Source organism: Microcaecilia unicolor, chromosome 3 (assembly GCF_901765095.1).
Source record: "Microcaecilia unicolor chromosome 3, aMicUni1.1, whole genome shotgun sequence".
NCBI classification, from domain to species: Eukaryota; Metazoa; Chordata; class Amphibia; order Gymnophiona; family Siphonopidae; genus Microcaecilia; species Microcaecilia unicolor.
This window is the reverse complement of record NC_044033.1, coordinates 151,975,685-151,998,419: the sequence shown is the minus strand read 5'-3', so window position 1 is coordinate 151,998,419 and position 22,735 is coordinate 151,975,685. Positions and strand designations below refer to the sequence as shown.

The window sequence follows — 22,735 nt, the reverse complement described above, 5'->3', positions numbered from 1 at the left end:
TTAGTCATGATCAAATTTAGGGCACAGACCATAGAAGTCTGCCCAGCACTGGTTTTGCTTCCCAGTTACCGGTGTTGCCACCCAATCTCCACTAAGATTCCATAGATCCATTCCTTCTAAACAGAATTGCTTTGTTTATCCCATTTCCGTTTTCATCTCCACCACCTACCGCGTTAGGGCATTCCATGTATTCGTGAAAAAATACTTCCTGACAATACTCCTGAATCTGCCCCCCTTCAGTCTAAATTCATGTCCTCTAGTTCTACAGCCTTCCCATCTCCGGAAAGGTTTGTTTGCGGATTAATACCTTTCAAATAATTGAACGTCTGTATCATGTCACCCCTGTTTCTCCTTTCCTTCAAGGTATACGTGTTCAGGTTGACAAGTCTTGTACGGTTTGCAACGCAAATCCCATACCATTGTTGTAGCTTTTCTTTGCACTGCTTTCAGTCTTTACATCTTTAGCAAGATACAGCCTCTAAAACTGAACACAGTACTCTAAGTGGGGCCACACCAATGACTTGTAGAGGGGCATCAACACCTCCTTTCTTCTACTGGTTATACCCTCTCTGTGCAGCCTATAATCCTTTTGGCCACGGCTTCCATCTTGTTGCATTGTTTCTTTACCTTCAGATTCTCAGACACCAGCACCCCAAGGTCTCTCTCTTGAGTTGAGCTTACTAATCTCGCCCCTCCTATCCGGTATCTCTCTTTTGGGTTTCTGCACCCCAAGTGCATCACTATGTAACTCCCCCTTGTGATTCAAGTACTGTGACTATTAAATTTTGTTATCCTGATGTCTCAAATTGTAGAAGTTTTACTTCTTGTGTTCCCAACGTGGTTCATGTTTCACCTTTAGTCGGTGTCTTCAGGAGAATTTATCTATAGAGTCCGGCTTACCATTGAAGGAACTGAACTCCACCAAGGATTAAATTTTAACTGCCAAACCCTTGACCATTCTTCTAACATTTGGAGATATCCCTTCTCATTGTTTCTACTCCCTCCAGCATATCCACTCTATTGGCTATCCTTGTGTCATCAGCAATATCTCTCACAAATATATTAAACATAATCAGCCCCAGCACCGACACCCTGAGGAACTCCACTGCTCACCTTCCTTTCCTCCTAGTGGATTCCATTTACCACCAACCTCTGCCACCTGTCGTTCAGCCAGTTTCCTATACAGTTCACCACTTTCGGTCCTAAGTTCAGCTCTCTCAGTTTATTCACGAGTCTTCTGTGTGGTACTGTATAAAAGGCTTTGCTGAAATCACCGTATCAAAGACTTTGCTAAAATCCAAGTAGATTACATCTAGCACGCATCCTTCATTCAGTTCTTTGGTCACCAAGAAGTCAATAACATTCGTTTGACAGGATTTTCCTTTGGTAAAGCCATCCTGTAACCCATTGACTTCTAGAAAGTTAACTATCCTTTATTTCAGCAGCGACTCATTATTTTTCCTATCACCGATGTGAGACTTACTGGTCTGTAGTTTCCCACTTCTTCCCTGTCTCCACTTTCGTGAAGAGGGACCACATCCACTTGTCTCCAATCCCACAGAACCTCGCCCCTCTCTAAAGATCTATTAAATCTTTAAGAGGTCCCGCCAGGACCTCTCTGTGCTCCCTCAGTATCCTGGGATGTATCCCATCTGGCCCCATAACTTTGTCCACCTTCAGATTCTCAAGCTGTTTATAAACGCTTTCATCTGTAAACGGCGCAGTGTCCACTCCATTCCTAGATATTCCTTCGGCAGCCGACCGCTGGCCTTCTCCATTTTTTTCCTCCGTGAACACAGAAGAGAAGTAATTGTTTAGCACGTTCGCTTTAGTCTCATCACTCTCCATATACCTATTCTCATTATCTTTCAGTCTTGCAGTTTCATTCCTCTCTTTTCTCCTTTCTCCAATATATCTGAAAAAGGTGTTGTCACCTCTCTTTACATCTTTAGCCATTTTTTCTTCCACTTTTGCTCTCGCTAGCCATATTTCCTTCATCGCTTCTTTGAGTTTAGTCCGATAATCTTTTCTGTGATCCTTTCATTGCGTTCTTTTTTATTTCTTGAACAAAGCCTCTTTTGCTCCTATTTTCTCAGCTACTTGTTCAGAGAACCATATAGGCTTCCTGTTTCTCTTGTTTTTGTTTACTTTCCTCACCTAAAGATCAGTTGCCATATTTATAGTAGCCTTTAGATTTGACCACTGATTTTCCACTTCTCCTATTCCTTCCCATGCCAACAGCTCCTTCCTCAGGTATTCCCCCATTTTATCAAAGTCAGTATGTCTGAAATCTAGTACTTTGAGTTTTGTGCGTCCTCAGTCCGCCTTTGCCGTTATATCAGACCATATCATGTGATGATCACTATTACATAGACGGACACCCACCTAGATATTGGAAACACTTCCTCCATTCGTGAGCACTAGATCCAGCATTGACCCTTCCCTCGTGGGTTCCATCACCATTTTTCAGAGCAAGACACTTTGACAGATGTAATTTCATTACTTCTTTCCGATTCTACAGACGGGACGTTCCAATCCACATCAGACAAGTTGAAATCTCCCAACAGTAGCACCTCCCCTTTCATACCATTCTTTTGAATATCTTCTATCAGAGCCTTGTCTAGCTTCCCCATTTGTTCTGGAGGTCTGTAGAACCTGTGGATGCAGGTTCTATCTTCTCTTTACAGGACGATCCATAAAGCTTCTTTCTTTCCCAGGTTCCCCGCATTTCAGCCGCTCTAATATTCTCTCACATACAGTTCCACTCCTCCACCTCTTTGGCCCTCTCTCTCCTTCCTAAAAAGATTATAGCCCGATATGGTCAAATGAACCACGTCTCTGTAATAGCAACAGTATTCAAGTTTTTTTCAAACATCAGGGCTTGCAAGTCTTGAACCTTTTTACTTAAGACTACGAGCATTTGTGCTTATTTCTTTCCATGTGCTTTGTGAGTTTAGGTGGTTTTCTATATTTAGATGACTTTCCCCTCAGCCATCATGTTTATTCTGGGGGTGACTTTCTGAATTCCCTTGTTTCCTTTTGTCACCCCATCCTCTAGTTTAAAAAGACTTGGGAAGTGACTTGCTCTAAGGAAAGAACCTAAAGGAGAGAGAGAGAGAGGAGAAAGAGGAGAGAGAGTAAAAAGAAACCTTGATAGAACCACAGTGGAACTAAGAAAGCTGAGCTCTCAGACAAGCTGCTAAGACATGCCATGCAAGGCACAGACTGAACCTCTGACACCCAGCCTGCAGGGGCAAAGAAAGAGGGCTGGCCCTAGTTCAGAGCTGACAGTCAGAAGGGAAAGCTCACAAGGAGCCAATCACAGAAACTGCAAACTATAGAGGGGGGGGAGCTCAGTACACAGTGTTCTCCGAGGACAAGCAGGCTGCTTGTTCTCACGACTGGGTGACGTCTGCGTCAGCCCCCATCAACCGGAAGAAGCTTCGCGGGCGGTCCGCACGCAGGGCACGCCCACCGCGCATGCGCGGCCGTCTTCCCACCCGTGCGCGACCGTTCCCACCAGTTCCTTTTTTTCCGCGACTGGAGAGAGTCGTGCCTTCGCCGCTCTCTCTGTTTCAGCCCCGGAAAAACCGTCGCGTTTACGCGAACTTCTTTATTTTATTTTATTTAGTTGCCGCGCGCTCCACTTTTCTTTCTTTTTTTAAAAAAAAAAAAAAGGAGCACGCGCTCCCATTTTCCCTCGTTTCTAGCGGGGGCGTCGCGTTGCGGACTAGTGGCCGCACGGTCGATTTCTTTTTTTGAGGTGTGATTACCGCCACCATCGACGACTTTAACTTCGCCGACGCGATTTTCCGTCGGTGTCCTTGAAGGTCCCGAGTGGATTTAAAAAGTGTGGTCGGTGCGGCCGGCCGATCTCGCAGACCGACACCCACGCTTGGTGCCTCCAGTGCCTCGGGCCGGAGCACAATATCAAGTCGTGTTCTCTGTGTCTCGGTCTCCGGAAACGGACTCAGGTTGCGAGGCAAGTTCTTCGGGACCGTCTTTTTGGAACTTGCGCCGGCCCCTCGACGTCGACCTCGACGGCATCGGTATCGACGGCCGGTTCTTCGGTACCGGTATCGATGCCCGAGAAATCGGCACCGATGGCATCGACCCCAGGAGCACAGGTCCCGTCGGCCCGCCGGTCCTCCGGTGAAGGTAGGGGTGAGAGGCCGCGTGGGCAATCAGCCCCGGTCACTCCCTCGGCCCATGGCCCTCGGGACCGAACCCTGTCGGACCCGGTTCCTCGTGACCGAGGGGGATCGACCTCCTCCTCCTCTGCTCCACCTGGCGCCGATGACGGGGATCGGAAAAAATCAAAAAAAACACCGTCATCGGTCGCCCTCGATGCACCAGGGTTCCGGTGCCGGCAAGGAGTCGACGTCGAAGCGTCCTCGTCGAGAGGAGAGATCCCCTTCGGTTGTGGAGGTACCGCCGCGTCAGGGTCCCAGCACTTCGGTGCGGTCTCCTGGACCCGAGCAGCTTCTGGCACCGACACCTCTACCGGCCCCACCGTCTTTCCCGGCAGCGGGCCTGGACGAGTGCCTCCGAGCCATCCTTCCGGGGATCCTGGAAGGGCTGATGCGCCAGGCTGTGCCGGCGCCGGGGGTGCTTGCGCCCTCGGCGCTGTTGACTGTGGCGCCAGCGAGCTCTAGCCCGGTGCCGAGGCCGTCGACACCGCCGCCGCTTGCGGCGCCGGTCTCGACCGCCACGCAGGTGGAGTCCCCGCCGGCGCGGGAGTCCACCGCTCGACGACACCGAGGCCTCGGTGCCTCGACGTCGAGCCGGGCCCGGTTAAGGACTCAGCTACATGAGCTTATGTCCGATACCGAGGAAGAGGCCTCGTGGGGGGAAGAGGAGGACCCCAGATATTTCTCCTCAGAGGAGTCTGCGGGCCTCCCCTCTGACCCCACGCCTTCACCGGAGAGGAAACTCTCACCCCCGGAGAGCCTCTCTTTTGCCTCTTTTGTCAGGGATATGTCTATCTGCATTCCCTTCCCCGTGGTCTCTGTGGATGAGCCGAGGGCTGAGATGCTCGAGGTCCTCGACTATCCATCACCACCTAGAGAGTCCTCCACGGTGCCGTTGCACAATGTCCTCAAAGAGACACTGCTGCGGAACTGGATGAGACCGCTATCTAATCCCATCATCCCCAAGAAAGCGGAATCCCAGTACAGAATCCACTCTGACCCAGAGTTAATGCGGCCCCAATTGCCCCATGACTCGGCGGTCGTGGATTCTGCTCTCAAGAGGGCACGGAGTTCGAGGGATACCGCCTCGGCGCCCCCGGGGCGGGAGTCTCGCACTCTGGACTCGTTTGGGAGGAAGGCCTACCAATCCTCCATGCTCGTGACCCGCATCCAGTCATACCAGCTCTATACGAGCATCCACATGCGGAACAATGTGAAGCAACTGGCGGACCTGGTCGATAAGCTCCCGCCGGAGCAGTCCAGGCCTTATCAGAAGGTGGTCAGGCAGCTGAAGGCGTGCAGAAAGTTCCTGTCCAGGGGTATCTATGACACCTGTGACGTGGCATCTCGTGCTGCGGCCCAAGGTATAGTGATGCGCAGGCTCTCATGGCTGCGTGCCTCTGACCTGGACAACCGCACCCAGCAGAGACTGGCCGACGTCCCTTGCCGGGGGGATAATATTTTTGGTGAGAAGGTCGAGCAGCTGGTGGACCAACTGCATCAGCGGGAAACCGCCCTCGACAGGCTCTCCCACCGGGCGCCTTCAGCATCCACCTCAGCAGGTGGACGTTTTTCCCGGGCCCGGCAGGCTGCACCCTATTCTTTTGCAAAGCGTAGGTACACCCAGCCGGCCCGAAGGCCTCGTCAGGCACAGGGACAGCCCCAGCGCGCTCGTTCTAGTCAACAGCGTGCGCCCAAGCAGCCCCCTGCGCCTCCACAGCAAAAGCCGGGGACGGGCTTTTGACTGGATCCACGGGAACATAGCCGCCCTCAAAGTGTCCGTACCGGACGATCTGCCGGTCGGGGGGAGGTTAAAATTTTTTCACCAAAGGTGGCCTCTCATAACCTCCGACCAAGTGGGTTCTCCAAATAGTGCGGTGCGGATATGCCCTGAATTTGGCCTCCCTGCCACCAAATTGTCCTCCGGGAGCTCAATCCTTCAGCTCCCATCACAAGCAGGTACTTGCAGAGGAACTCTCCGCCCTTCTCAGCGCCAATGCGGTCGAGCCCGTACCACCCGGGCAGGAAGGGCAGGGATTCTATTCCAGGTACTTCCTTGTGGAAAAGAAAACAGGGGGGATGCGTCCCATCCTAGACCTGAGAGGCCTGAACAAATTCCTGGTCAAAGAAAAGTTCAGGATGCTTTCCTTGGGCACCCTTCTGCCAATGATGCAGAAAAACGATTGGCTATGTTCCCTGGATTTAAAGGACGCATACACTCACATCCCGATACTGCCAGCTCACAGACAGTATCTCAGATTCCACCTGGGCGCACGGCACTTTCAGTATTGTGTGCTGCCCTTTGGGCTCGCCTCTGCCCTACGAGTGTTTACAAAGTGCCTCGTGGTGGTGGTGGCGTATCTACGCAAGCTGGGAGTGCACGTGTTCCCATATCTCGAAGATTGGCTGGTCAAGAACACCTCGGAGGCAGGAGCCCTCCGGTCCATGCAGTGCACTACTCAACTCCTGGAGCTGCTGGGGTTTGTGATAAATTACCCAAAGTCCCATCTCCAGCCAACCCAGTCTCTGGAATTCATAGGAGCTCTGCTGAATACCCAGACGGCTCAGGCCTTCCTTCCCGAAGCGAGGGCCAACAACCTCCTGTCCCTGGCTTCGCAGACCAGAGCGTCTCAGCAGGTCACAGCTCGGCAGATGTTGAGACTTCTGGGTCATATGGCCTCCACAGTTCATGTGACTCCCATGGCTCGTCTCCACATGAGATCTGCTCAATGGACCCTAGCTTCCCAGTGGTTCCAAGCCACCGGGAATCTAGAAGATGTCATCCGCCTCTCCACCAGTTGCCGCACTTCACTGCTCTGGTGGACCATTCGGACCAATTTGACCCTGGGACGTCCATTCCAAATTCCGCAGCCCACGAAAGTGCTGACGACGGATGCATCTCGCCTGGGGTGGGGAGCTCATGTCGATGGGCTCCACACCCAGGGTCTGTGGTCCCTCCAGGAAAAGGATCTGCAGATCAACCTCCTGGAGCTCCAAGCGATCTGGAACGCACTGAAGGCTTTCAGAGATCGGCTGTCCTGCCAAATTATCCAAATTCGGACAGACAATCAGGTTGCAATGTATTACACCAACAAGCAGGGGGGCACCGGATCTCGCCCCCTGTGTCAGGAAGCCGCCGGGATGTGGCGTTGGGCCTGCCGGTTCGGCATGCTTCTCCAAGCCACATACCTGGCAGGTGTAAACAACAGTCTGGCCGACAGACTGAGCAGAGTCATGCAACCGCACGAGTGGTCGCTTCATTCCAGAGTGGTACGCAAGATCTTCCGAGAGTGGGGCACTCCCTCGGTGGACCTTTTCGCCTCTCAGACCAACCACAAGCTGCCTCTGTTCTGTTCCAGACTACAGGCACACGGCAGGCTGGCGTCGGATGCCTTTCTCCTCCATTGGGGGACCGGCCTCCTGTATGCTTATCCTCCCATACCTTTGGTGGGGAAGACCTTACTGAAGCTCAAGCAAGACCACGGCACCATGATTCTGATAGCGCCCTTTAGGCCCCGTCAGATCTGGTTCCCTCTTCTTCTGGAGTTGTCCTCAGAAGAACCGTGGAGATTGGAGTGTTTTCCGACTCTCATTTCGCAGAACGACGGAGCGTTGCTGCACCCCAACCTTCAGTCCCTGGCTCTCACGGCCTGGATGTTGAGGGCGTAGACTTCACTGCATTGGGTCTGTCTGAGGGTGTCTCCCGTGTCTTGCTTGCCTCTAGGAAGGATTCCACTAAAAAGAGTTACTTTTTCAAGTGGAGGAGGTTTGTCGTTTGGTGTGAGAGCAGGGCCCTAGAACCTCGTTCTTGCCCTGCACAGAACCTGCTTGAATACCTTCTGCACTTATCAGAGTCTGGCCTAAAGACTAACTCAGTAAGGAATCACCTTAGTGCGATTAGTGCTTACCATTATCGTGTGGAAGGTAAAGCCATCTCTGGAGAGCTTTTAGTCGTTCGATTCATGAGAGGCTTGCTTCTGTCAAAGCCCCCTATCAAGCCTCCTGCAGTGTCATGGGATCTCAACGTCGTCCTCACCCAGCTGATGAAACCTCCTTTTGAGCCACTGAGTACCTGCCATCTGAAGTACTTGACCTGGAAGGTCATTTTCTTGGTGGCAGTTACTTCAGCTCGTAGGGTCAGTGAGCTTCAAGCCCTGGTAGCTCATGCTCCATATACCAAATTTCATCACAACAGAGTAGTGCTCCGCACCCACCCAAAGTTCCTGCCGAAGGTGGTGTCGGAGTTCCATCTTAACCAGTCAATTGTCTTGCCAACATTCTTCCCCAGGCCGCATACCCGCCCTGCTGAACGTCAGTTGCACACATTGGACTGCAAGAGAGCATTGGCCTTCTACTTGGAGCGGACACAGCCCCACAGACAGTCCGCCCAATTGTTTGTTTCTTTCGACCCTAACAGGCTAGGGGTCGCTGTCGGGAAACGCACCATCTCCAATTGGCTAGCAGATTGCATTTCCTTCACTTACGCCCAGGCTGGGCTGGCTCTTGAGGGTCATGTCACGGCTCATAGTGTTAGAGCCATGGCAGCGTCAGTGGCCCACTTGAAGTCAGCCACTATTGAAGAGATCTGCAAGGCTGCGACGTGGTCATCTGTCCACACATTCACATCACATTACTGCCTCCAGCAGGATACCCGACACGACAGTCGGTTCGGGCAGTCGGTGCTGCAGAATCTGTTTGGGGTGTAAATCCAACTCCACCCTCCAGGACCCGAATTTATTCTGGTCAGGCTGCACTCTCAGTTAGTTGTTCTTCGTAGGTCAATTTCTGTTATACCCTCGCCGTTGCGAGGTTCCATTGACCTGGGTTCTTGTTTTGAGTGAGCCTGAGAGCTAGGGATACCCCAGTCGTGAGAACAAGCAGCCTGCTTGTCCTCGGAGAAAGTGAATGATACATACCTGTAGCAGGTGTTCTCCGAGGACAGCAGGCTGATTGTTCTCACCTACCCTCCCTCCTCCCCTTTGGAGTTGCGTTTCATCATTTTTGCTTGTCATTCAACTGAGCGGGAACGGTCACGCACGGGCGGGAAGACGGCCGCGCATGCGCGGTGGGCGTGCCCTGCGTGCGGACCGCCCGCGAAGCTTCTTCCGGTTGGTGGGGGCTGCCGCGGACGTCACCCAGTTGTGAGAACAATCAGCCTGCTGTCCTCGGAGAACACCTGCTACAGGTATGTATCATTCACTCTATCTATTACACAAACCGTGCAATTAAATACAGATAATACTCATATTAAATACACATCACAGTCTACCCTGCCTCCATGAATATGGGGGCAGAGCAAATACAATAAATGAGGTAAACTCGAAAACAGTAAATTGAAACCAAATAATAGAACTACTGTGAAACAGTATCAAAAATATACACATTTAACATCACTGAAATTCAAATACCAGGGATATAATACAATGTTAGCATAATACTGATGATGCACCAAATAAACATTCATTAGAATGTTCAATTAACATAGATATGATGCTAAAGATTTCCTACAATTCGTCTTACCATATAGCTGAGGGACCAAGAGCAGATATATGATGGGAACAAATGCATGGTACAGAGTCAGTTGGGATAATTTGATGGTTAAGTAAAATCAAGGCAAATTCTTTGTATAGTTAATCAAGGAGATAAGGAACTGATCTAAATTACTGTATGTGTAGCAAGCTAGTCCATGTGCAGGATGAGTGTATAGTCAGTCACCCTATGTATTAAAGGCTTGGGAGAAGAGCCAGGATTTCACCCGCTTCCTGAAGTAGAGGTAGACTTGAGTTATATGTAGCCTCTCTGGGAGTACTCCTGAGAAGTAGTGCTGTCCAATTCACGATTTGAATCGATTCGTTGATTTGTTTTGGACGAATCAATTTGAATTGATTCGTTTTGCAAAAGAATCGGGCATCCCAATTCAGGATTTCTACACCTCCCTCCCTCTCACCCACTGTCACCCAAGCCGTTGCTTCCCTCCCTCCCGCTGTCAACCAAGCTGCTGTCGCTGCATCGCTCCCTTTTCCCTCACGCACGCTGTCTCAGCCGGAACAGGAACTGCCATCAGGGGGCGGACCAGCAGTTGAGCCAAACAAGGACTCTGAGATTTGGAAGTGTCCCCTCACAGCCGTCATTGCCAAGCAAGTAGGTTTAATACAGGAGTGGACGTGAGGCTATCAAGTCTACCACTGTAAGCAAGTAAGTAGCCATCATTGCCATAGGCTCAAAACAAACAAGCAAACCTATTAGCTTCTGCTTCCACATGGCCATTGTTTATTGTTGGTCCGCTGTTTCAGTTGGACAGACAATTATAAACTCTGTAGTTTGTTGTGCCCATTTTTCTTCACTGTTCTTCTATATAATACAGATGGCCAGATTTCAGTTGGATAAGACATAGTTGGTAAAGCATTTTTGAACAATGAAAAAAATAATTTTTTTGTGTAAAAAAAAAAAAACAAATGTCCACAAATTTATTTTGTATTCACAAGAATGCTCAATGTCCTCCTGGCAGACCAATTGTGGAATTGAGAAATGACCAGATTTCAGTTGGATAGGCAATTATAAACTCTGTAGTTTGTGCCCATTTTTCTTCACTGTTCTCCTATATAATACAGATGACCAGATTTCAGTGAGGATATCCTGTTTCCTTATGGGTTCATCTTAACTGTTGTAATCTGCCTTGGGAAGCCTGGTGTTATACATATGATAGAATATATTGAAATTAAATGGAATAGGGGCACATGGAATCACATCTTCATCTGTTTTGTAGAAGTTTACCTTTTAGAAACACAAATGGATTATTCTGTTTTTGAACATATTTCAGGTGGCTCTCCGACCATACAAATTGAACACAATGGATTTGACGGAGAAAGAAAATAAATGAAGGTCAGCATCAGCATGCCCTGTTGGTCAGAGGTCACTAATATGGTCTGTGTTTGCACAGCTGAATGATGAAACCGTACAGAGTGGAGAATTTGTGAAATGTACGCTTTGCAAAGTTAAACATAGTGGTGGCACCAGTAATCTTTGGCAGCATGTTGAAAGACATCATAAAGCAAAATTTGTTGATCTTCAAGCTGAAGATACGTCTAACAAATCTGTTGACGTCCAACACTTTTGTGGCCACAAAGCCTAAAGCATCAGCAGCCTCTTCTCAAGCCCGGGTTTCGTGCTTTTTCCACAAGCTACTTCCACTAGCAGATAAGAAAAAAATTGAGTTTGCCCTCATGTATTTTATTGTTAAACATATGCAACCATTTAGTGTTGTTACAGATGAAGGCTTTTTGGCCTATTCTCAGTCTCTCAACGGGTGTTAAACTTTAGGTAGAATGATTGAAGCAAAATATGATGATTTGTCCATCTACATTTTGAGTCAGCTTCAAAGTCTGAGATATTGAAGCATTACCACAGATCTCTGGACCAGCAGAACCATATCAGCTTATATCACAATTACTGCATATGGCATAGATGATGACTTTCATGCAATGAATATTGTGCTGGATATGCAGTATGTGCCAGAGAGACATACAGATGAAAATATAGCAGATGCCGTGGAAAGTGCAGTGAAGAAATGGCAGCTAGAAGGCAAAGTTTTTCAATTGTTACCGATAATTCTGCATCAATGAAAAAAGCAGTAGGGAAACTTATTCAAAAAGGAAACCTGTACAGCTAACAGTTGCTGCTTCGGACACACTCTGCAGTTATGTGTGGAAGATGGGCTGCAGTGTCATCCAGCAATCACTGATGTCATCAATAAATTCCGTGTTCTCCGAGGACAAGCAGGCTGCTTGTTCTCACGACTGGGTTAACGTCCATGGCAGCCCCCAGCAACCGGAAGAAAACTTCGCGGGCGGTCCCGCACGCAGGGCACGCCCACCGCGCATGCGTGGCCGTCTTCCCGCCTGTGCGTGACCATTCCCGCTCAGTTTTTTTCTATTCCGTTCTGGAGAGAGACGTGTTCCCGTCTCTCTCTTAGTCAGCCCCGGAAACTGGATTGCGGCCTAGCCGCGGTTTTTCTCTTTTAGAGTATGCGTTCGCGTGTTTTTTTCTACAAAAAAAAAAGGAGTTTCCTCGTTTTTAGCCGCGAGGGCGCGTCGTCGCAGCCTTGTGGCCGCACGGTCGTTTCTTCTTTTTCGGGTGTGCTTTTCACCGCCACCATCGACAATTTTGACTTCGCCGACGCGATTTTTCCGTCGATGTCCTCGAAGGTCCCGAGCGGATTCAAAAAGTGTGGTCGGTGCGGCTGGGAATGTCAGTGAAGAAACTGATTGGTGATGTGAAAACATGTTGGAATAGTACTTGCATTATGTTGTGAAGTGCAGTTGAACTGAAGCAAGCCATTGGTTTAGCTTTGAGCAGCAGCAATAAAATCATAAGAAAAGTGCACTGCCGAACATGACTATGATCTTGCCCAAAAACTCGTTGATGTTTTGCAGGCTTTTGAGGAAGCCACAACAATTGCATCTGGAGAACAGTATGTTACTGTGTCTGTTGTTCATCCGCTGGTTGAACACCTGATTAATCCAATCGATACAGGAGAGGCAGGAAAGGAAGTTGATAATCGATGATGAAGATACAGAATCAGCAAACCTGAAAGTTATCTCTCGCTTGAAAGAAGAGCTGAAGAAAAGTTTACTCTACAGATTTCAAGATATATTATTTGATAATTTATATAGATTAAGCAGCTACCTGGATCCGAGATTCAAGTCCACCTATGGTGAAGTACCAGATGTCACTGCATTTACAGCTCAAGAGATCGTAAAAATGCAAACCACTGATGTACCAGTCAGCATTGGCACAGCCATGGAGATCACGCAGACATTACCAGCTGTTCCAGATTCAGAGTTTGGAACACAGGATGTGGATAAGCCTCACCCTCGACAGAAACACAGTTTTTGGGAAACAGTGGAATATACAAATGTTTCAGCTAAGAAAGCCAGACTTCTATCACAATCAGATTATGACAGTGATATTCGAATCAGATGCTGTGCAGAACTTGCTGTAAACACGAAGATCCTTTGGAAACTGGCGGTGGTGTTTTTTGTTTCTGGCAGCAAAGTCAAATGAAATTGCCACTATTGAACTGGCTTGCACAGAAGATTCTGTGTACGCCAGCCACCTCTGTGCCCTCAAAGAATTTTTTTTTGCTGCTGGACAAATTATAGCTGCAAGACGCAGTTGTCTGAAGCTAACCAAAGTGGACAAAATGATTTTTCTTAATAAAAACTGGAAGATGTAAGACTTGACCAAACTTCACTTTTCACATGATGTAACACAGCATGGCGTGCTCACATTAAAGTTTGCCTTTGTTCAATTGCTGCTGCCTGTTTTGTTTTTTTTTTACCCTTTGTGTTATAATATTAGCATGTGGGCCTCAGTATTTCAATCTAGTTAAATTGAATCAAAATGAATCAAAAAACCACATTGTTTTGAACAAATCGAATTGTACTGAATCGAAAAAAGTTTTGACTGAATTGGACAGCACTACTGAGAAGGCTCACTGGTGGGTATTTTTTGATGAGGGTACAGATAGTGATTATCCTTGAGAGGACCTTAGAGGTCTGAAAGGTGTGTAAAAGGCTATCTTCTTCTTTAAGTACTCTGGCCCATTTTGTCTGAGGATTTTGAAAATCAAACATAGGATTCACCAGCTACACTGGCTACCAGTACCTCACAGGGCTAAATTTAAAACACTTTAAATTTAGCCCTGTGAGATACTGGTAGCCAGTGTAACTTTTACAGGAAGGTTGTGATGTGGTCATGCCACTTTGCAGCCTTCTGTCAGTCGTGCTGCAGCATTCTGAATTAGTTGGAGCTGATACAAACTCTTTCTGGCTTGGCCAGTGTATAGAGCATTGCAGTATTCTAGTCATGATGTTATCATGGCGTGGACCACTGTGGTCAGACCCGTCTTTTCAATATTTGGAGAGAGATTTCGTAGCTGCTGTATGTGATAGAAACAATTTTTGAAGGTTGTTTGAATTTGTGGGATCAGAGTGAGTGATGAGTCTAGCAGTATCCCAAAATTCCTGACCTGTGATTTTAGGGGGAGTTCATACTTCTCAAAAGGTATTTTGAAGTTGGGTATTTGTCCACATGTGTTTGGCACCCAAAGAATTTCTGTTTTATTTGGGTTCAGGCATAGTTTGTTGTTGTTTGCCCATTTCTGAGTTGCAGTTAGGTAGGCAGTCAGTTTACTCAGATCTGTGGGTGGATCTGGTTCAGTGGATATGAGTTGTTGCACATCATCAGCATAGATATAGAATAGTTGAACTATGTTCATGAGGAGTTGTCTAAATTAAAAGTAGACAAAGCGATGGGGCCTGATGGAATACATCCAAGGGTACTCAAGGAACTCAGAGAAGTTCTGTCAGCTCTGCAGTAGATATGTGCACAGGGCTGGGGAGCACAGGAAATCCTCATGGCAGTGATGACAAAAAAACTACTACTACTATTTAGCATTTCTATAGCGCTACTAGGCGTACGCAGCGCTGCACAAACATAGAAGAAAGACAGTCCCTGCTCAAAGAGCTTACAATCTAATAGACAAAAATAAAGTAATCAAATCAATTAATGTGTACAGGAAGGAGGAGAGGAGGGTAGGTGGAGGCGAGTGGTTACGAGTCAAAAGCAATGTTAAAGAGGTGGGCTTTCAGTCTAGATTTAAAGGTGGCCAAGGATGGGGCAAGACATAGGGGCTCAAGAAGTTTATTCCAGGCGTAGGGTGCCATGGGGATGGGAGGGAATGGATCAAAAGTGAATGGGGATGGGAAGGGATGGATTTGAAGTGAATGGGGGACTAAATTACATCCCTATGCACACCTCAACTCAGAAACTTACACCACTACTACTACTACTATTTAGCATTTCTATAGCGCTACTAGGCGTACGCAGCGCTGCACAAACATAATAGCGCTACTAGGCGTACGCAGCGCTACACAAACACCAACACCTTAGCTTAAAAAAAATCAATAACATATCTTGATGAAAACATGTGCATGTGTTCAGCAATTTTGGCAATGAGGGAGACCACTGATAGATAATCTGGTGAGAATATTCATCAATTTGTTTCAGGCATTTTGGCAGAGTGTAATATTCACCAACTTAGTTTCATCAGTGTGACTGATAATGCAGGTGATACGATAGCAGCATTTCAAGATGAAGTCTGGATAAATTGGTGCAGTTCATAATCTCAATCTCATACTGTCTCTTGGACTTTAGCCATCAAAAACTGGAGGTGGATCCAGTGACCTGCCTAGTGAGGTAAGTGAGTCTTTAACATTGTGCAAGGAGGTTGTTACTAAGTGAGCAAAAGAAAATGCTCGAGCAGTGAGTATCAGTTCAGTAGAACAGCATTCTACTGACATTGAAATATGTGGCAGAGAATATTGAGGAGCTGTGTACAATTGCCACTGAACCAGTGCAAACAAGCAGTTCCTTACCAAACTGTGTGCAATTGATGACTCCTTACTGGCATAAGTTGTTATGGCATTGGAAACATTTGACAGGGGTACAAAAAAAAATGTTGACAGATACAAGCTTTCACTACATCTGGTCATCCCAACAAAATACCAGTTGAAACGGCATTTGGTAATTGAATGCTCAGACATTCATGTGATAGCATCCTTAAAGAATCATCTTGCAGATAACCTGGATTGATATTTTACAGTTAGAGACACACTTGGCAGCAACATTGTTGGATCCGAGGCTGAAGGATCATTTAGATCTGATAACAATCAAAGCACAGAGCAGTGCCTTAAACAGACTGTGAACACTGACAGCAGATCATGCTGTAGTTGGGGTGCAGCCAATTGCCGAACCACCAACAAAATGTCCAAAACAAGAAGAATCAGAGGTGGATTTTTGTTTGTAGTACCAGAAATGGCTTTGGTGATCAAAGTGGCTATAAATATATCTAGCTTGGACAAGGAATTCTTCTCATCATTCTACCTACTGGTAACAGAAGTTCCATGTGTGGCTCAAACTGACAAGTGTTGACTGCTTCATGCTGTCTTGCCAGCAGCATATCATCGGAATGTCCTTTTTCAGTTGCAGGATAAACAATCGAGGAACAGAACGGAACTGAGTTCTGGCTCTGTAGATGGTTTATTATGTTTACATAGTTTGAAATGATTTTTTTTTTTTTTGCAGTACATGTTAATAAGTAATATGGATTTTTTTTGCATTTTTAACAAAGTGCAAGTTAAGTGCAAGTTGGGTATGGGGATGGGAAAGAAAATGTAGAGGGGGATGGGGTGGGGAAGGAATAGAATTGAAAGGGAGTGGATGGGAATAGAGACCGATTTTATGTCCCCATGCACACCTCTGCTCCGCAGCTTGACCTTTTCAATGATTCTTTAGAGTTTAGAGTGGTCCCAGAGGACTGGAGAAGGGCAGATGTGGTTCCTTTCCACAAAACCAGAAGTAAAGAGGAGGTCGGGATTTACAGGCCTGTTAGTCTGACCTCTGGTGAATAAATTAATGAAAATGCTTCTAAAGCAGAGGATTGTGAGGTTTCTAGAATCAAATGGAGTGCAGGACCTGAAGCAGCATGGTTTTACTAGAGGTAGGTCTTGTCAGACAAATATGACTAATTTCTTTGACTATGTGACCAAACAGTTGGATTTAGAGAGCACTAGATATGGGCCCTAAAGTGACTGGCTGGGTTATAAACTGGTTAAGTAGAAAGAGATAGAGGGTAGTGGTAAATGGATTGTGTTCCAGTGAAAAGGATGTTTATCAGTGGTGTGCCTCAGGGATCAGTTAATGGGTCGGCTTTTTTTTTAAGCATCTTTGTGAACGATATTGCGGAAAGGCTGTTTGTTAAGATTTTGCCTCTTTGCAAATGATACCAAACTTTCTAAAAGGATAAACAACCCAGAGGGTGTAGGTAGCAAGAGGAGAGATCTATCAAAACTTTGAAGACTGGTCCAGGAACTGGCAACATAAGATTCAATGCTAAACAATGCAGGGTTATGCACTTGGGCTGCAAAACCCAAGGGAGTGGTATAGCAGAGGGGGTGGAATACTTCTGTGTACAAAGGTGGGGTTTGGTGGTGGTGATGTCTGATAATCTTAATATGGCCAAATGGGTAGAAAAGCGACAGCCAAAGCCAGAAAGATGCTCAGGTGCATAGAGGAGTGCCAACAGCAAAAAAGCGGTGATGGTGCCTTTGTATAAGTCTGGTGAGGCCTATTTTGAATACCATGTGAAATACTAGAGACTGCACCTTCAAAAAGATATAAACGGGGTAGAGTTGGTCCAGATGGCAGTCGGTCTGGATATAATTGATTTGTGACTCTCCTCAAAACTCCTAGTTCTGAATCCTACCATGTCTGTTTCTCTGGGGCTCACTGGGAGCCCCTTCTTCCTCATTTTGTTTCTTCCCTCTGCATCTTGCCTTTCGAGTTTCCTTAAGAAACTTGGGTCTAACCTTTGATTCCCAACTCACTTTTAGTCCACATATTTCTAATATTGTCCATGCCTGCTTCTTACTCACCGCTTCTTACACAGCTACCTTCATGACTCGTCTTGTTCTACTTTACACACTCTCTATTTTATCACCTCTTGCTTAGACTTCAACTTGCTTCTTGCAGGTCTCCTGCTAAGCCATCTCTCTCCCCTTCAATCTGTTCAAAATTCTGCTGCACAACTTATATTCCGCCAGTGTTGCTATGCTCATATTGGCTCTCTCTTCAAGTCACTTCATTGGCTCCCTATCTGTTTCCGCATACAATTCAAACCCCTCTTACTGACTTTCAAGTGCATTCACTCTGCAGCTCCTCAATACCTCTCCACTCTTACCTCTCCCTACACTCCCTGGGAACTCATTCATTGGGTAAATCTCTCTTATCTGTACCCTTCTCCTCCACTGCCAACTCCAGACTCCTTTCCTTTTTTTGTTGCTGCACCATACACTTGGAATAGACTTCTGCATCATACACTTGGAATAGACTTCCTGAATTAGTACATCAAGTTCCAGCTCTGGCCATCTTCAAATCCAGGCTAAAAGCCCACCTTTTTGAGGCGGTTTTTTATTTATTTATTTTTTTTATTTAGATTTGGCTCATACCTTTTTCAGTAGTAGCTCAAGGTGAGTTACATTCAGGTACTCTGGTACTCCTAACTCCACTTGTTCAGTACCCATGTCTGTTTTATCATTCCCACCTTAAGTAATTCTCTTGTCCCTTATTTGTCCTCTTTGTCTTTCTTAATTAGATTGTAAGCTCTGTCGAGCAGGGACTTTCTCTTACATAGTGTGTAGCACTGTGTATGTCTAGTAGCACTTTAGAAATAAGTAGTAGTAGATTCAGTGGCGTACCTAGGGTAGTTGACACCCGGGGCTGGTCATTTTTTAACACCCCCCCCCCTCCAAAATCTAGTACTAGGCATGCCGAGAATACAAAACACTCAGGACCTATAGAGCAATTCTAGCATATCATAAGCAGTAATTTCTACAAGTCACACAAGGAAAAGGAAAGCATGTTAAACACTACAGTGAGCACTAGAACATCAATTCACCTACTGTAAAACGAAACCAGGCAGAATAACACAGATCGTCCATCTTACACAATCAATGCCAACCGAAAGCCATGTCTTTTTCACAAACACAGATACACCCTAATCCACTATAGAATAAGCAATAATAACCTTTCTATTTAGACAAAAATTAAACTGAACCCCCAAGATGCCAGACTCTGCATACAATGCAACACCACAGAAACAGAAAATATCCCCTAGTACTGTGCAAAATATAAAGACAGCAGATGTAAATTTGAAAAAACTAACAAGTACCAATCACCACTTTACAAATTAACAAATAGAAATAAAACAAATATAGAAAATAAAATAATACCATTTTATTGGACTAATACATTTAGCTTTCAGAGGCCAAAACATCCTTCCTCAGGTCAATACAGTATAGTGCTGTTACAATATCCTATCCGGACTTGAGGAAGGGGGTTTTGTTCTCTGAAAGTTAGCCAAAATGTATTAAAATTAGTCCAATAAAAAGATTACCTTGTTTACTTGTTCTATTATAAACATTAACACAGCTACAATACTACTTTATTCTAAAGCAAAAAAAAATAATAAAAATATATATTTTATTTACAGTTTGTTGTCTCTGGTTTCTGCTTTCCTCATCTTCTTTTCACTGTCTTCCTTCCATCCAGCATCTGTCTTTGTTCTCTCTCTGCCATCCAGTGTCTGCCCTCTCTGCTGTCCCCTCCATCCAATGTCTGCCCTCGCTCCCTGCCCCTTTCATCTACATCTGCCCTCTATCTCTGCCCCTTCCATCCACCATCTGCCCCTGTCTGCCCTCTCTCTCTTCCCCTTCCATTCATTGTCTGCCCTTTCTATCCCTTCCATCCACTGTCTGCCCTTTCTCTCTGCCCCTTCAATCCATCATTTGCCCTCCCCTCTCCCATCCATCCAGGGTCTGCCCTCCCTCTCCTCCCCCTTCCATCCAGGATCTGTCCCCTCTCTCTGCCTCTTTTTTCAGCCCCCAGTTCCAGCCCCATTATCCCACCAGTCCCCAGTTTCAGCCCCAGTCCTTTTCTCCCACCAGTCCCAAGCTTTAGCCCCCAGCCAGTTCTCCCTGTCCTCTTTTTATCCCCCAGTTTCAACCCCAGCCCTTTTCTCTCACCAGTCCTGAGCTTCAGCCCCAGCCACTTCTCCCTGTCTCTTTTTCAGCCCCCAGTCCCCACAATTTCAGCCCCTGCCGCCTTTCAGCCCCCAGTCCCAGTATTAGCCCCCTTATCCCACCTACCCGCCTTTCAGCCCCCTTCATCCACATGCCTTGCCCCCCTTTTCAGCCCGACCTATTCTCCCACCTGACCCAGGCATGCCCCATTTTCCGTCATGACCCCTTCTCAGACCCCAGTTCTAGTCCCCTTCTCCCATTTGAGAATCCCCAGAACACCCCTCTCCCATCTGAGAACCCCCTCCCCACTCAGTCCCCTTCTCCCATCTGGAAACCCCTCCCCACTCCAGTCCCCTTCTCCCATCTGAAACCCCCCTCCCCATCTAAGAATCCCCACAACACCCCTCTCCCATCTGAGAACCCCCCTCCCCTCCCCATGTGAGAACCCCCACAACACCCCTCTCCCATCTGAGAACCTCCTCCACACCCAGTCCCCTTTTCCCATATAAAAACCCCTTCCCCCCATGTGAGAACCCCCACAACACCCCTCTCCCATCTGAGAACCCCAGTCCCCTTCTCCCATATGAAAACCCCCTCCCCACCCCAGTCCCCTTCTCCCATATGAAAACCCCCTCCCATCCCCATGTGAGAAACCCCCACAACACCCCTCTCCCATCTGAGAGCCCCCTCCCCACTCCAGTCCCCTTCTCCCATGTGAGAACCCCCACAACACCCCTCTCCCATCTGAGAACCCCCTCCCCACAGTCCCATTCTCCCATATGAAAACCCCCTCCCCATGTGAGAACCCCCACAACACCCCTCTCCCATCTGAGAACCCCAGTCACCTCCCATATGAAAACCCCCACCCCAGTCCCCTTCTCCCATATGAAAACCCCCTCCCCTCCCCATGTGAGAACCCCCACAACACCCCTCTCCCATCTGAGAGCCCCCTCCCCACTCCAGTCCCCTTCTCCCACATGAGAACCCCCACAGCACCCCTCTCCCATCTGAGAACTCCCTCCCCACTCAGTCCCCTTCTCCCATATGAAAACCCCCTCCCCTCCCCATGTGAGAACCCCCACAACACCCCTCTCCCATCTGAGAGCCCCCTCCCCACTCCAGTCCCCTTCTCCCATATGAGAACCCCCACAACACCCCTCTCCCATCTGAGAACCCCCTCCCCACTCAGTCCCCTTCTCCCATATGAAAGCCCCCTCCCCACTCCAGTCCCCTTCTCCCATGAGAACCCCCACAACACCCCTCTCCCATCTGAGAACCACCTCCCCACTCAGTCCCCTTCTCCCATATGAAAACCCCCTCCCCTCCCCATGTGAGAACCCCCACAACACCCCTCTCCCATCTGAGAGCCCCCTCCCCACTCCAGTCCCCTTCTCCCATCTGAGAACCCCCACAACACCCCTCTCCCATCTGAGAACCTCCTCCCCACTCAGTTCCCTTCTCCCATATGAAAACCCCCTCCCCTCCCCATGTGAGAACCCCCACAATACCCCTCTCCCATCTGAGGAGCCCACCCCGACCCGACTCTCCTGCTCCCACCCTACCTTAAAAAAAATATTTTTTTGAAGCATCGTTGCAGGCAGCGCCTTGCGTCTGCCCTGCTTGTTGTAAAAGAAGTAAATCTCTGCTTCGTCGTCGTCGGGCCTCACTATGTCCCGCCCTCGCGGAAATTACCTCAGAGGAGGGCGAGACATAATGAGGCCCGACGAAGCGAAGAGACTTTTACAACAAGCAGGGCAGACGCAAGGCGCTGCCTGCAACGACGCTTCAAAAACATTTTTTTAAAGGTAAAGTGGGAGCAGCGGGAGCAAAGCGGATCACCCCCCCCCCCCCACCCACTGACACCCGGGGCGGACCGCCCCCCCCCCTTGGTACGCCACTGAGTAGATTTGTTGTTGGGTATATCTTCTATACCTGTTTATCTGAATTAAAATCCGGTTTCAAGGACAAGTGCAGAGCATTGGAAAGTGGGGAACTGGTATTGGATTTTGTTTAGACATTTATGACCATCTCTGGGAAAAAGTGACTTAGTCTCCATAAACAAAAAGGAGGTTTTAATGAATTCTGTTAGAGTAAACAATTTGTAATACAATAGTCCAAACACCTTCCTTTTATGTAAAAATAAAAATTACAGAAGTTCAAATGTGTCACTTTTTCAAACTGCTTATGGACCCATGACATGAAAAATTGTCCATTCTCAATATTTTGGATCTTCTATTTTAGTCACCTTTTCCCAGAGACTGTCATATATTATATGTACAGTTACCAAGAGGATAAATCTGTACTGAGCCGACTATGCCTTTATCAGCTGTCATTTGCTATGCTACTACATTACAGTGAAAAGTGGTTTACAGTATACAGTTTTTAATTTCTGGAAACTTGTTTTCTGCTTAACTCATTTTTTGTAATTATGATCATGTTTATGAATATAATTGTCTTTTGGAATGGAGCATGATGGTGTTTCTGGAGGTCCACTGAGAACTGATTTGAGCAATATATGGTGTGAAATAAGAAACTTCTGGGCTTTTAATGTTACTTGCAGCTTTATTGCGTCTGATATAGAGCACACATCTTTGTGGAAAAAACAGGATCTGTAATCTGTATTATTGAAACATGTGACTTAGTAGTTCATGTAGCTAGAAAGAAAAAGGCGTTCTAATTTGTTGAATGAAGATAAATTACTATGGGTCTCATTTTCAAGGCACTTAACTTACAAAGTTCCATAGGTTACTATGAGGCTCATTTTCAAAGCACTTAGACTTACAAAGGTTATTATGGAACTTTGTAAGTCTAAGTGCTTTGAAACTATGCCTCCACATATCAAAGTGTAGAACTAACAACTATAATGTATGGTTGATCTAGATTGTTATTAATGTAAAATAATTC

The 22,735-nt window shown here is 47.1% G+C and overlaps 1 protein-coding gene across 3 annotated transcripts in view; it reads left to right on the top strand.

Annotated features, from left to right (window-relative positions):
- RAB4A (RAB4A, member RAS oncogene family) overlaps positions 1-22,735 on the top strand; it is a 142,839-nt gene that overhangs the window by 54,709 nt on the left and 65,395 nt on the right. The gene's annotated exons all lie outside the window — the stretch shown is intronic.